Source organism: Salmo salar, chromosome 06 (assembly GCF_965601325.2).
Source record: "Salmo salar chromosome 06, fSalSal1, whole genome shotgun sequence".
Lineage (NCBI taxonomy): Eukaryota > Metazoa > Chordata > Actinopteri > Salmoniformes > Salmonidae > Salmo > Salmo salar.
In genome coordinates this window covers 93,379,604-93,394,826 of record NC_138296.1, presented here as the reverse complement: position 1 = coordinate 93,394,826, position 15,223 = coordinate 93,379,604, and positions in this window count along the sequence as shown.

The window sequence follows — 15,223 nt, the reverse complement described above, 5'->3', positions numbered from 1 at the left end:
GTACGTTATGGGAACACTCCCCTGATTCCGTATATATCACTTTCCACATTCATTTCCTTTCTAGTTGCTCCAACCGCTTGATCCCAGCAATGTCTTCTTTCATAAGTTTGGCTCTTTGCTTTGTGCCGGTTGGAATGATCATAACTGAAAATGGCCCCAAAATGGGCTTGGGAATTATTTTGAGAACCTAAAAAAAAATGAGAAGAGGGAATGAGATCTCTTTGTCTTTTCCCTCATGCTGAGATATTTTAGGTTGTTAACTCAGCCCCTGGCATCCCTCAATGATGTTCCCTCCCTTCCTCAATGGGTAATTGCATGCATGCACGCACACAGAAGAGCTTGTGAAGACAGTGACAGCGTCACAGAGGTATGTCCTATCAGAGGTGCCATCGGGTGCCTATCAGAGGTTTGTCCTTTCAGAGGTTTGTCCTATCAGAGGTATGTCCTATCAGAGGTTTGTCCTATCAGAGGTTTGTCCTATCAGAGGTTTGTCCTATCAGAGGTCTGTCCTATCAGAGGTCTGTCCTATCAGAGGTTTGTCCTATCAGAGGTATGTCCTATCAGAGGTTTGTCCTATCAGAGGTATGTCCTATCAGAGGTATGTCCTATCAGAGGTTTGTCCTATCAGAGGTTTGTCCTATCAGAGGTTTGTCCTATTAGAGGTATGTCCTATCAGAGGTTTATGTCCTATCAGAGGTTTATGTCCTATCAGAGGTTTGTCCTATCAGAGGTTTGTCCTATCAGAGGTTTGTCCTATCAGAGGTATGTCCTATCAGAGGTTTGTCCTATCAGAGGGTGTCCTATCAGAGGGTGTCCTATCAGAGGTTTGTCCTACCAAGAGAAAGAGACCATTTTGGACTTGAGATCACACGATTCAGTACTAACCAACAAGCAATTCAGTACTAACCAACAAGCGATTCAGTACTAACCAACAAGCGATTCAGTACTAACCAACAAGCGATTCAGTACTAACCAACAAGCCAAATTGTTTCAAAATCAGAAGTGTCTCAATCATACTCTTTGAAATGATAAAGATGTTAACTATGTATCCTCTATTGGGCTGGAGAAGCAAAGGCCTCTGGGAAATGGCGAGGAGAACCTCTCTCTCTCTCTCTCTCTCTCTCAGGTGGTAGATCTTTTTAATATGAGGAAATCTCTGAGAAGAAACTTAAAAAATGTACTGATCTTAACTCTGTGCTACTCTTGGTCCAAACCTCTGTAGTCATCTCCCAGCATCTGTACATAATCCCAGGTAGTAATCAATTTCGAATGTTCTCCTTCGAGCCACTAGAGGGTGGTGTAGCCCAACAGACAATAGTCTGATGTGAGAGACACTTCAACTTTGCCCAAAATCTCATCCCAACATAACGTTGTAAAATGTTAGAGTATAGAGTATGGAATATACTCTCTGGCAACAGTTTCATGGAATTAAATGTTTTCACCAAAAAAAAAGACTGGCAGACTTGACATAAAGCTCTGACTGTGAAGCGTTTGTTTGGAGTCTGGCTCTGTGGTCGTCTACTGCTGTCTGGATGAGAGGAGCATCAGCACTCAGACAGCAGCCAGGGTAGACAGACGATAGCAGACAAAAGGTCCATGTGTTAGGCTCATCATCATCATCATCATCATGGTACATAAAAGCCTCTGAATGGTCTAGCAGATATCTAGTCTGTTCTCTCTGAAAGGATTACTGAAGAGGGTTGTAAAGTACATAATGTAATGCAGTTGTAATTTCCTTAATATATTTTGCAGTCATTGTTGAAATACTATATAATACTATAATGCTATGAAGGCTGTGGTGTCTTTGTGTGTACAGTAGAGCAGCGCTCAGTACAGTAGAGTACAGTAGAGCAAAGTACAGTAGAGCTCAGTACAGTAGAGTACAGTAGAGTAGAGCTCAGTACAGTAGAGTACAGTAGAGTAGAGTACAGTAGAGTACAGTAGAGCAAAGTACAGTAGAGTACAGTACAGCAAAGTATAGTAGAGTACAGTAGAGTACAGTAGAGTAGAGTACAGTAGAGTAGAGTACAGTAGAGGTACAGTAGAGTAGAGGTACAGTACAGTAGAGTAGAGTAGAGTACAGTAGAGTAGAGTAGAGTACAGTAAAGTACAGTACAGTAGAGTCGAGTACAGTAGAGTTGAGTAGATTAGAGTAGAGGCGAGTACAGTAGAGTAGACTACAGTACAGTGCAGTAGAGTACAGTGCAGTGCAGTAGAGTAGAGTACCTTAGAGTACAGTAGAGCAAAGTACAGTAGAGTACAGTACAGTAGAGCAAAGTACAGTAGAACAAAGTACAGTACAGTAGAGTAGAGTACAGTAGAGTACAGCACAATAGAGTACAGTAGAGGTACAGTACAGTAGAGTAGAGGTACAGTACAGTAGAGTACAGTAGAGTAGAGTAGAGTAGAGTAGAGTAGAGTAGAGTAGAGTAGAGTACAGTAGAGTAGAGTAGAGGTGAGTACAGTAGAGTAGACTGCAGTAGAGTGCAGTGCAGTGCAGTAGAGTAGATTAGAGTACAGTGTAGTAGAGTACAGTACAGTGCAGTAGAGTAGAGTACAGCGCAGTGCAGTAGAGTAGAGTACAGCGCAGTGCAGTAGAGTAGAGTACAGTGCAGTAGAGTACAGTACAGTACAGTACAGTATAGTAGACTACAGTACAGTGCAGTAGAGTACAGTGCAGTGCAGTGCAGTAGAGTAGAGTACAGTGTAGTAGAGTACAGTGCAGTGCAGTAGAGTACAGTGCAGTGCAGTACAGTGCAGTACAGTAAAGTAGACTACAGTACAGTGTAGTAGAGTACAGTGCAGTAGAGTAGACTACAGTACAGTGCAGTAGAGTACAGTGCAGTGCAGTACAGTACAGTGCAGTGCAGTAAAGTATAGTACAGTGCAGTACAGTGCAGTGCAGTAGAGTAGAGTAGAGTAGAGTACAGTGTAGTAGAGTACAGTGCAGTGCAGTACAGTAGAGTAGACTACAGTACAGTACAGTGCAGTACAGTACAGTGCAGTAAAGTACAGTACAATATAGTACAGTGCAGTACAGTGCAGTACAGTAAAGTAGACTACAGTACAGTGTAGTAGAGTACAGTGCAGTGCAGTACAGTAAAGTAGACTACAGTGCAGTGCAGTAGAGTAGACTACAGTACAGTACAGTGCAGTACAGTACAGTACAGTGCAGTAAAGTACAGTACAATATAGTACAGTGCTGTACAGTACAGTACAATATAGTACAGTGCAGTACAGTAGAGTACAGTACAGTATAGTACAATATACAGTACAGAGTACAGTACAGTATAGTACAGTGCAGTAGAGTACAGTACAGTACAGTGCAGTGCAGTAAAGTACAGTACAACATAGTACAGTACAGTACAATATAGTACAGTGCAGTACAGTGCAGTAGAGTACAGTACAGTACAGTATAGTACAGTGCAGTACAGTACAGTGCACTACAGTACAGTACAGTACAATATAGTACAGTGCCATACAGTGCAGTACAATATAGTACAGTGCAGTACAGTGCAGTAGAGTACAGTACAGTACAGTATAGTACAATATAGTACAGTACAGTACGGTGCAGTACAGTGCAGTACAGTACAGTATAGTACAGTACAGTGCAGTACAGTACAGTACAATACAGTACAGTGCAGTGCAGTAAAGTAAAGTACAGTTCAGTAGAGTAGTAGTTATTTTGAAGCATGACAGTAGCTAGAGCAGTCATCACATGCCAGGGGTGCTTTTTAACCGGCCAGGAGTACCGGGAAACACACACATGCACACGCACAGGTTTTATGACTGAATGGAAGCTGATAATTATAGTTTTTTAACTCCGCTGGTCTGGGGAAGAAATTACGAGTCCTCCCTGTACGAGACCTAGTACACATGTATCTGACCAAGACAAGACCGAGACACTCGATATGTGGTCTCAAGACTGGCCTCGAGTAATACAACACTGGCCATAATATAACGTTTGAAATGTCTCTGCTTCTTTGAAACTTTTGTGAGTGTAATGTTTACTGTTCATTTCTGATTGTTTGGTTAGAGAGAGAGAGAGAGAGGAAGAGAGCGAGAGAGAGTGAGAGCGAGCGAAAGAGAGAGAGAGAGAGAGAGAGAGAGAGAGAGAGAGAGAGAGAGAGAGAGAGAGAAAGAGAGAGAGAGAGAGCGAGAGAGAGAAAGAGAGAGGGAGAGAGAGAGAGAGAGAGAAAGAGAAAGAGAAAGAGAAAGAGAGAGAGAGAGAAAGAAAGAAAGAAAGAGAAAGAAAGAGTGAGCGAGCAAGAGGGAGAGAAAGAAAGAGAGAAAGAGAAAGAGAAAGAGAGAGAGAGAGAGAGAGAAAGAGAGAGAGAGAGAGAGAGAAAGAGAGAGAGAGAGAAAGAGAGAGAGAGAGAGGTGGAATGAGGAAGAGTGGTTGATAAAATACCTTGTTTTTGTCCATCACTTTCCAAAAGAAAAAGCTCTGCATTGACTGCCAAATAACTGAGACATCAACACAAAAACTCATGGGTAAAACATGACATCATGGCTAGGCTGTTGGTCATGACAACATGCTGATGTGGTAAACAGGTGAACTACCTCACTACCTACGATGAGAGACAATCTCCTTTTCCCATCAATCACCATCCCAGACCAACCCAGCCAATCAAGTCTGAAAAAAAATAAACATGCCTATTTTCCATTGACTGTATTTTTTTAATTGATTGATATTTGAACAACGACGTTTAGCCAATGACAGCCGTAATCGGAGTGTGAATTTATGCATCAACATGGCTGTATAGTAGAATAGCATCTATCTGATTTATATTTAATAAATACGGCCCGAGGGGGTGTGAGAAAGTGCCTTCGGAAAGTATTCAGATCCCTTGACGTTTTCCACATTTTTTTTACGTTACAGCCTTATTCAAAAAATGGATGAAATAAAATAAAATAAAATTGTATTTGTCACATGCGCCGAATACTACAGGTGTAGACCTTACAGTGAAATGCTTACTTACAAGCCCTTAACCAACAATACAGTTTTACCCACAATCTACACACGATACCCCAAAATGACAAAGTGAAAACTGTTTTTTAGAAATTTTTGCAAATTTATAAAACAACAAAAACAGAAACACCTTATTTACATAAGTATTTAGACCCTTTGCTTAAAGACTGTAAATTGAGCTCAGGTGCATCCTGTTTCCATTGATCATCCTTAAGATGTTTCTACAACTTGATTGGAGTCCACATGTGGTAAATTAAATTGATTGGACAGGATTTGGACAGGCACAGACCTGTCTATGTAAGGTCCCACAGTTGACAGTGCATGTCAGAGTAAAAGCCATGAGGTCGAAGGAATTGTCTGTAGAGCTCCGAGACAGGACTGTGTCGATGCACAGATCTGGGGAAGGGTACCTTAAAATGTCTACAGCATTGACGGTCCCCAAGAACACAGTGCCCTCTGTCATTTTTAAATGGAAGACATTTGGAACCACCAAGACTCCTCCAAGAGCTGTCCACCCGGCCAAACTGAGCAATCTGGGGAGAAGGGCCTTGGTCAGGGAGGTGACCAAGAACCCGATGGTCACTCTGACGGAGCTCCAGAGTTCCTCTGTGGAGATGAGAGAACCTTCCAGAAGGACAACCATCTCTACAGCACTCTACCAATCAGGCCTTTATGGTAGAGTGGCCAGACAGAAACCACTCCTCAGTAAAAGGCACATGACAGGTTGGAGTTTGCCAAAAGGCACCTAAAGACTCAGACTATGAGAAACAAGATTCCATGGTCTGATGAAACCAAGATTGAACTCTTTCCTACGGTGAAGCATGGTGGTGGCAGCATTATGCTGTGGGGATGTTTTTCAGCAGTAGGGACTGGGAGACTAGTCAGGATCGAGACAAAGATAAACAGAGCAATGTACAGGGAGATCCTTGATGAAAACCTGCTTCAGAGCGCTCAATGACCCTAAGGACACAGCCAAGACAACGCAGGAGTGGCTTATGCAGGAGTGGCTTCGGGTCTCTGAATATCCAGCCAGAGCTCAGACTTGAACCCGATCAAACATCTTTGTATAGATTTGAAAATAGCTGTGAAGCGACGCCCCCCCATCCAACCTGACAGGGCTTGAGAGGATCTGCAGAGCAGAATGGGAGAAACTCCCCAAATACAGGCGTGCCAGGCTTGTTGTGCCATACCCAAGAAGACTCGAGGCTGTAATCGCTGTCAAAGGTTCTTCAACACAGTACTGAGTAAAGGTTCTGAATACTTATGTAAATGTGATATTTAAGTTTTTAAAGTAGCAAACATTTCTAAAAAACAATTTTTGCTTTGTCATTATGGGGTGTTGTGTGTAGATTGATTAGGAAAATAAACAATTTAATTTATTTTAGAATAAGGTTGTAACATCACCTGTGGTGGTTAATTTCAGTATTACCAAACGAAGAGAAACAAACTTCACACACCAGTCAGAGTTATACTTAAACTACATCTTTAATAATAAGAGCTTTGCAAAAGCATTGACTTTCAACGAGTCACCATTTCTAATGAACCGTTGATAGTGACAACACAAAAGTACAAAGATCTTTTATAGCCAAGATACACCCCTCTCAACGTACATGACGAACCACAGATACATAGAATGGGTCACAAGGTTAAGATGTGCATGAAAGATATCTATAAAACATAGCAGACAGCAACTGCTGTGTCAACAGTTTTCATTGTATAGAACAGTGGATCCGTCTCTTCCTGGTACGGTACAGAACAGACCAGTGTCTGGTCCTCCTACTCCAAACTGGAACCGTCTCTCCCTGGTACGGTATAGAACAGAATCATTAGCTCATGTCCTCTGGAATGCTCTTTTAGGCTTTATTACCCAAAGACATTGTAAATCTCCACTGTCAGTGCTATCTTATAGAGGCCCATCAGTAGAACACACACACACACACAATAGTTTAACAGAATACTCAATTCTGTCGAATATTACAACCATTATAATACAATACAAGCATTATAACATAATCTTGCAATTTTCCACGACAAACCTTATGTGGAAAAAGTCAAGGGGTCTAAATACTTTCCAAAAGCACTGTATATGGCCAATATACAATGGCTAAGGGCTGTTCTTAAGGACGACGCAACGCGGAGTGCCTGGATACAGCCCTTAGCCGTGGTATATTGGCCATATATCACAACCCCCCAAGGTGCCTTATTGCTATTATAAACTGGTTAGCAACGTAATTAGAGCATAAAAAAATTAATGTTTTGTCATACCTGTGGTATACACTGATATACAAAGGCTGGTACACCACGGCTTTCAGCCAATCATCATTCAGGGCTCGAACCACCCAGTTTATAATCATGTATATATTCAATGACTTTCTGTCCTCTGGTCCATAAAGTGCCTGGTTCAGCAGATCAGATCCTACCCCCACCCGGACCACGATGCAGATTGGACAGATTGGACAGCCTTCACCCCATGACTCCCGACGGCCGACAGACACAAGATGGCGGTTTATAACACCCAGTCCTAAGCGAGGTCGGCCAGAATCAACAGATAAATATCAAATCAAATCAAATGTATTTATATAGCCCTTCTTACATCAGCTGATATCTCAAAGTGCTGTACAGAAACCCAGCCTAAAACCCCAAACAGCAAGCAATGCAGGTGTAGAAGCACGATGGCTAGGAAAAACTCCCTAGAAAGGCCAAAACCTAGGAAGAAACCTAGAGATTTACCAGGCTATGAGGGGTGGCTAGTCCTCTTCTGGCTGTGCCGGGTGGAGATTATAACAGCACATGGCCAAGATGTTCAAATGTTCATAAATGTCCAGCATGGTCAAATAATAATACTCATAGTAGTTGTCGAGGTTGCAACAAGTCAGCAACTCAAGAGTAAATGTCAGTTGGCTTTTTCATAGCCGATCTTGGAGAGTATCTCTACCGCTCCTGCTGTCTCTAGAGAGTTGAAAACAGCAGGTCTGGGACAGGTAGCACGTCCGGTGAACAGGTCAGGGTTCCAGCAGGTCTGGGACAGCAGGTCTGGGACAGGTAGCATGTCCGGTGAACAGGTCAGGGTTCCATAGCCGCAGGCAGAACAGTTGAAACTGGAGCAGCAGTACGGCCAGGTGGACTGGGGACAGCAAGGAGTCATCATGCCAGGTAGTCCTGAGGCATGGTCCTAGGGCTCAGGTCCTCTGAGAGAAAGAAAGAAAGAGAAAGAGAAAGAGAGAATTAGAGAGAGCATATTTAAATTTACACAGGACACCGGATAAGACAAGAGAAAATAGCTAAGAACGAGGAGAGAAAGGGGTTGTGGGGGAAACATGTATGTACTGTGCAATCATTGTTGAAATACTACATAATATACTGCTCAAAAAAATAAAGGGAACACTAAAATAACACATCCTAGATCTGAATGAATGAAATAATCTTATTAAATACTTTTTTCTTTACATAGTTGAATGGGCTGACAACAAAATCACACAAAAATAATCAATGGAAATCCAATTTATCAACCCATGGAGGTCTGGATTTGGAGTCACACTCAAAATTAAAGTGGAAAACCACACTACAGGCTTATCCAACTTTGATGTAATGTCCTTAAAACAAGTCAAAATGAGGCTCAGTAGTGTGTGTGGCCTCCACATGCCTGTATAACCTCCCTACAACGCCCTGGGCATGCTCTTGATGAGGTGGCGGATGGTCTCCTGAGGGATCTCCTCCCAGACCTGGACTAAAGCATCCGCCAACTCCTGGACAGTCTGTGGTGCAACGTGGCATGGTGGATGGAGCGAGACATGATGTCCCAGATGTGCTCAATTGGATTCAGGTCTGGGGAACGGGCGGGCCAGTCCATAGCATCAATGCCTTCCTCTTGCAGGAACTGCTGACACACTCCAGCCACATGAGGTCTAGCATTGTCTTGCATTAGGAGGAACCCAGGGCCAACCGCACCAGCATATGGTCTCACAAGGGGTCTGAGGATCTCATCTCGGTACCTAAAGGCAGTCAGGCTACCTCTGGCGAGCACATGGAGGGCTGTGCGGCCCCCCAAAGAAATGCCACCCCACACCATGACTGACCCACCGCCAAACCGGTCATGCTGGAGGATGTTGCAGGCAGCAGAACGTTCTCCATGGCGTCTCCAGACTCTGTCACGTCTGTCACATGCTCAGTGTGAACCTGCTTTCATCTGTGAAGAGCACAGGGCGCCAGTGGCGAATTTGCCAATCTTGGTGTTCTCTGGCAAATGCCAAACGTCCTGCACGGTGTTGGGCTGTAAGCACAACCCCCACCTGTGGACGTTGGTCCCTCATACCACCCTCATGGAGTCTGTTTCTGACCGTTTGAGCAGACACATGCACATTTGTGGCCTGCTGGAGGTCATTTTGCAGGGCTCTGGCAGTGCTCCTCCTGCTCCTCCTTGCACAAAGGCGGAGGTAGCGGTCCCGCTGCTGGGTTGTTGCCCTCCTACGGCCTCCTTCACGTCTCCTGATGTACTGGCCTGTCTCCTGGTAGCGCCTCCATGCTCTGGACACTGCGCTGACAGACACAGCAAACCTTCTTGCCACAGCTCGCATTGATTTGCCATCCTGGATGAGCTGCACTACCTGAGCCACTTGTGTGGGTTGTAGACTCCGTCTCATGCTACCACTAGAGTGAACGCACCGCCAGCATTCAAAAGTGACCAAAACATCAGCCAGGAAGCATAGGAACTGAGAAGTGGTCTGTGGTCCCCACCTGCAGAACCACTCCTTTATTGGGGGTGTCTTGCTAATTGCCTATAATTTCCACCTGTTTTCTATTCCATTTGCACAACAGCATGTGAAATTTATTGTCAATCAGTGTTGCTTCCTAAGTGGACAGTTTGATTTCACAGAAGTGTGATTGACTTGGAGTTACATTGTGTTGTTTAAGTGTTCCCTTTATTTTTTTATGGCAGTGTACTATACTGCTATGATGGCTAAGACTTATTTGTGTGTAGAGCACAGCAGAGTACAGTAAAGTACAGTACAGTAGAGTAGAGTAAAGAACAGTACAGTAGAGTAGACTAGAGTAGAGTAGAGTAGACTAGACTAGACTACAATACACTACACTACAGTACAGTACAGTACAGCAGAGTAGAGTACAGTGGAGTACAGTCGAGTAGACAACAGTACAGTAGAGTACAGTAGAGTAGAGTATAGTAGAATACAGTAGAGTAGAGTACAGTAGAGTAGAGTATAGTAGAATACAGTACAGTAGATTACAGTAGAGTATAGTAGAATACAGTACAGTAGATTACAGAAGAGTATAGTAGAATACAGTAGGGTAGAGAACACTAGAGTACAGTACAGTAGAATACAGTAGAGTGCAGTAGAATACAGTACAGTAGAATACAGTATAGTAGAATACAGTAGGGTAGAGTACAGTAGAATACAGTACAGTAGAATACAGTAGAGTAGAATACAGTAGAGTACAGTAGAGTAGAGTACAGTAGAGTACAGTACAGTAGAATACAGTAGAGTACGTAGAGTACAGTACAGTAGAGTACAGTACAGTAGAATACAGTAGGGTACAGTAGAGTAGAATACAGTAGGGTACAGTAGAGTAGAATACAGTAGAGTACAGTAGAGTAGAATACAGTAGAGTAGAATACAGTAGGGTACAGTAGAGTAGAGTACAGTAGAGTACAGTAGAGTAGAATACAGTAGAGTACAGTAGAGTAGAGTACAGTAGAGTACAGTAGAGTACAGAACAGTAGAATACAGTAGAATACAGTAGAGTAGAATACAGTAGGGTACAGTAGAGTAGAGTACAGTAGAGTACAGTAGAGTAGAATACAGTAGAGTACAGTAGAGTAGAGTACAGTAGAGTACAGTAGAGTACAGAACAGTAGAATACAGTAGAATACAGTAGAGTAGAATACAGTAGAGTACAGTAGAGTAGAATACAGTAGAGTACAGTAGAGTAGAGTACAGTAGAGTACAGTAGAGTACAGAACAGTAGAATACAGTAGAGTACAGTAGAGTAGAATACAGTAGAGTACAGTAGAGTAGAATACAGTAGAGTACAGTAGAGTACAGTAGAGTAGAATAAATGGGTTGTGGGGGCAAACCTATGTGAACTATTTTCTATGTTGATGTCTCATCTGTCTATTTCTCTTTTAGGTGAAATGGAGTCATCAGTCTGTCCATAACACATTGAATAAATGTGTTTATATCTTGAATCCATTCATAACATCTTTATTATTCCAGGAGCCTCTTTGTCAAAAGCCTCTCTCAGTCATCGTCTAAGTCTGTTTATTAATAATTTACTTCATATGTACAGGTCTTTACTACGAGATGACTAACGTGCACGGGTAATGCTCTCTGAATGAGACGGGTTGTCATAAAGCACAGGCCAGTCAGTCAGACTGACTCATTTACAGAGTTGATGCATTCACCATGCACGACAGTCATCTAGAGTTGGCATGTGTGTGTGTGTGTATGTGTGTGTATGCGTGTGTGCGTGCGTGCGTGCGTGTGTGCGTGCGTGCGTGTATGCGTGCGTGTGTGTGCGTATGTGTGCGTGTGTGCGTGTGTGTGCGTGTGTGCGAGCGCGCGTGTGCATGCATGTGTGTGTGTGTGTGTGTATGTGTGTGTGTGTGTGTGTGTGTGTGTGTGTGTGTGTGTGTGTGTGTGTATGTATGTGTGTGTGTGTGTGTGTGTGTGTGTGTGTGTGTGTGTGTGTGTGTGTATGTGTGTGTGTGTGTACTACAGTATGAGCAGCAGAGTGATTAGTATGACTGGGTGTCTACTCAGCTGAAAGGAAAAACCAGGGGGCTCCAAAGGGCTTTCTTCTCAAAGGTTTTTTTTATCCCAGTGAGGTTTGCAGTAGAATAGATTGAAAACATTGTCACAGGCAACTGTCTGGAGCCTATATTTCCTGTGTGTGTGTGTGTGTGTGTGTGTGTGTGTGTGTGTGTGTGTGTGTGTGTGTGTGTGTGTGTGTGTGTGTGTGTGTGTGTGTGTGTGTGTGTGTCGGTGTGTGTTTGCCAGGCCAAATATATAAACTCCTTTCTTGAAATATAATATCTTAACAGTCTTTATATCTATTATAGACAGGTTAGTATAGTGGAGAACCTATAGACCTATAGACAGGTTAGTATAGTGGAGAACCTATTGACCTATAGACAGGTTAGCATAGTGGAGAACCTATTGACCTATAGACAGGTTAGTATAGTGGAGAACCTATTGACCTATAGACAGGTTAGTATAGTGGAGAACCTCCTAATTAACTAGGAGAACCTATTGTCCTATAGACAGGTTAGTATAGTGGAGAACCTATTGACCTATAGACAGGTTAGTATAGTGGAGAACCTATAGACCTATAGACAGGTTAGTATAGTGGAGAACCTATTGTCCTATAGACAGGTTAGTATAGTGGAGAACCTATTGACCTATAGACAGGTTAGTATAGTGGAGAACCTATTGACAGGTTAGTGTAGTGGAGAACCTATTGACCTATAGACAGGTTAGTATAGTGGAGAACCTATTGACCTATAGACAGGTTAGTATAGTGGAGAACCTATTGTCCTATAGACAGGTTAGTATAGTGGAGAACCTATTGTCCTATAGACAGGTTAGTATAGTGGAGAACCTATTGACCTATAGACAGGTTAGTATAGTGGAGAACCTATTGACCTATAGACAGGTTAGTATAGTGGAGAACCTATTGACCTATAGACAGTGTCGTGTCTTTGGGGTACCATTAAACTGAGGATATGTTTATCAATTAGCTCCCTGTAATTATTATCACGCGATTAAACTGATTAATCGTTTAATTGTAATTAACTAGGAGATCGGGGCACCAAGGAGAATATTCAGATTACAAAGCTATAATTTTCCTAATATAACTTTCCTGTACTATAATATTCTATTCTATTATAGTATAGGCCGATTATCTTCTGGTTTAAATTGTGTATTTTACCTCTAGTCCAGTCTCATTCCAAACGTCGTAAATTGTTGTATCTGCACGAACCCAGTCTTTACTAAAATCATCCATACATCAATTGTCTTAAAATCATTTATTTACTACACTAAGTAATTAACAGAAAACATACAAACAGTCATTATCGTCACAAAGGATTGGTAGAGGAATGTGCCCTTGTGGGCTAAACAGGCAGGTCGGCCTGTTGAACAATGGGTCATAAACGGTCAGCTGAGAAGTTACACAGAGTTCATTAATATTAACAATTGACAATTGAAGGCTCACTCATTCGGGAACAATTGCAATCAATATATATTTACGCTCAGTGTGTTGTCGTTCTTTGTTGGAGAGTTCGGTTCTGTTGGAGAGTCTCTCTCTCGGTTAGAATGGATCTTTCAAAGCGACATTCATTAATGTCGTCATAGACTGGATGTTTCGTTGGTCTTCGCGTTCGATGATATAATTTACTTAGCTGCAGACTAATAATTAATATCAAAGACTTGTTCTTATTCTGTCGGTATCAATAGTCTAAAAGTTAACCACGTGGTATGGTTCACTTTCAGTAGAGGAATTGGAAGGTAAACCCTATTAGCCATGAGTGGAGGCCTGGTCTGGTGAAATGTAAATCAGGGGGTGTTTTATAGTGCACCTAGAACAGGCTTGTCAAATGACGCCTGGTCCTGTATGGGTCCCTGGGGGCGTGCCTATGACTGAGTTAGATTTGGTTACAGAAATACAATTCTATCACATTACATCAGTAAATAGCATCTCAATGTCTTACAAAAGCTTTATCCTTATTAATACATTCTATACAAGCATTATGATGCTATTATATAAACAGTTTTATGGTAATATGGCTATATTGTCTCTTCTGAGTATCACAAAATTGTACCAAGCGGATCAGTTCGTAGCTGGATTCTTCACCAATCTTCCATACCTTCTCCAGAACACAAAATGTCGCTTGGCTCTCCAATTCTATGAGTTGGAAGAATTTCCTGTGTCTCTCTATGGGCCATGTGGCCAGAGACTCTCCTGCAATTTTAGAGTTTTTACGACCCTTTACACACAGGGTGGATTGGGGGGGGTGGTAGCAAAAGGGAGGGGTCAACTGTCCTCCCTGTACCAAAAGAGGCCAACGTCATGACAACAGGTTAGTATAGTGGAGAACCTATTGACCTATAGACAGGTTAGTATAGTGGAGAACCTATTGACCTATAGACAGGTTAGTATAGTGGAGAACCTATTGACCTATAGACAGGTTAGTATAGTGGAGAACCTATTGACCTATAGACAGGTTAGTATAGTGGAGAACCTATTGACCTATAGACAGGTTAGTATAGTGGCGAACCTATTGACCTATAGACAGGTTAGTATAGTGGAGAACCTATTGACCTATAGACAGGTTAGTATAGTGGAGAACCTATTGACAGGTTAGTATAGTGGAGAACCTATTGTCCTATAGACAGGATGGTGATGCTGAAAGGACAGCAACCGTAATACCAGACCACTCATGTAGGAGAGAGTACTTTTTATAAAACACAAAGGGCCAGTGGTGTAGTGGAGGCTATACGCAGGTATAAACTCTATACCCACTCTTCTTTCAGTGGGCATTGCTTATACTCACTTCTTAATCCCTACTGATGCATATCAAAGTAGTGTAGTGGAGGTATAGGATTTATCAATTATGTAGTAGTCTACACAAATCGCAAAGCCGCTGCAAACTAGCCGACAACAAAAGCTAGCTAGCTAGACCTTGGGGAAACTACTGATCGCTATCGTGCAGTGACCTGTTGGCCTTCAAGAAGGAAGACATTTTACAGTTGAAAGGCAGATGCACATAGCCTGTCTTCTCTTGAGAGCCAGGTCTGTCTACGACGGCCTCTCCCAATAGAAACGCTTTGCTCTCTGAGTCTGTACGTAGCCTAAGCTTTCCTTAATTTTGGGTCAGTCACAGCTTTCCAATGCGTCAAGTAACTATCTTTTTGTTTTCACATGATTTGGTTGGCTCTAATTGTGTTGCTGTCCTGGGGCTCTGTGGGGTGTGTTTGTGTTTGTGAACAGAGCCCCAGGACCAGCTTGCTTAGGGGACTCTTCTCCAGGTTCATCTCTCTGTAGGTGATGGCTTTGTTATGGAAGGTTTGGGAATCGCTTCCTTTTAGGTGGTTGTAGAATTCAACGGCTCTTTTCGGGATATTGATAATTAGCGGGTATCGGCCTGATTTTTACGTTGTACACAGAGGATGTTTTTGCAGAATTCTGTATGCAGAGTCTCAATTTGGTGTTTGTCACAAGCATGAAGGGAAATGG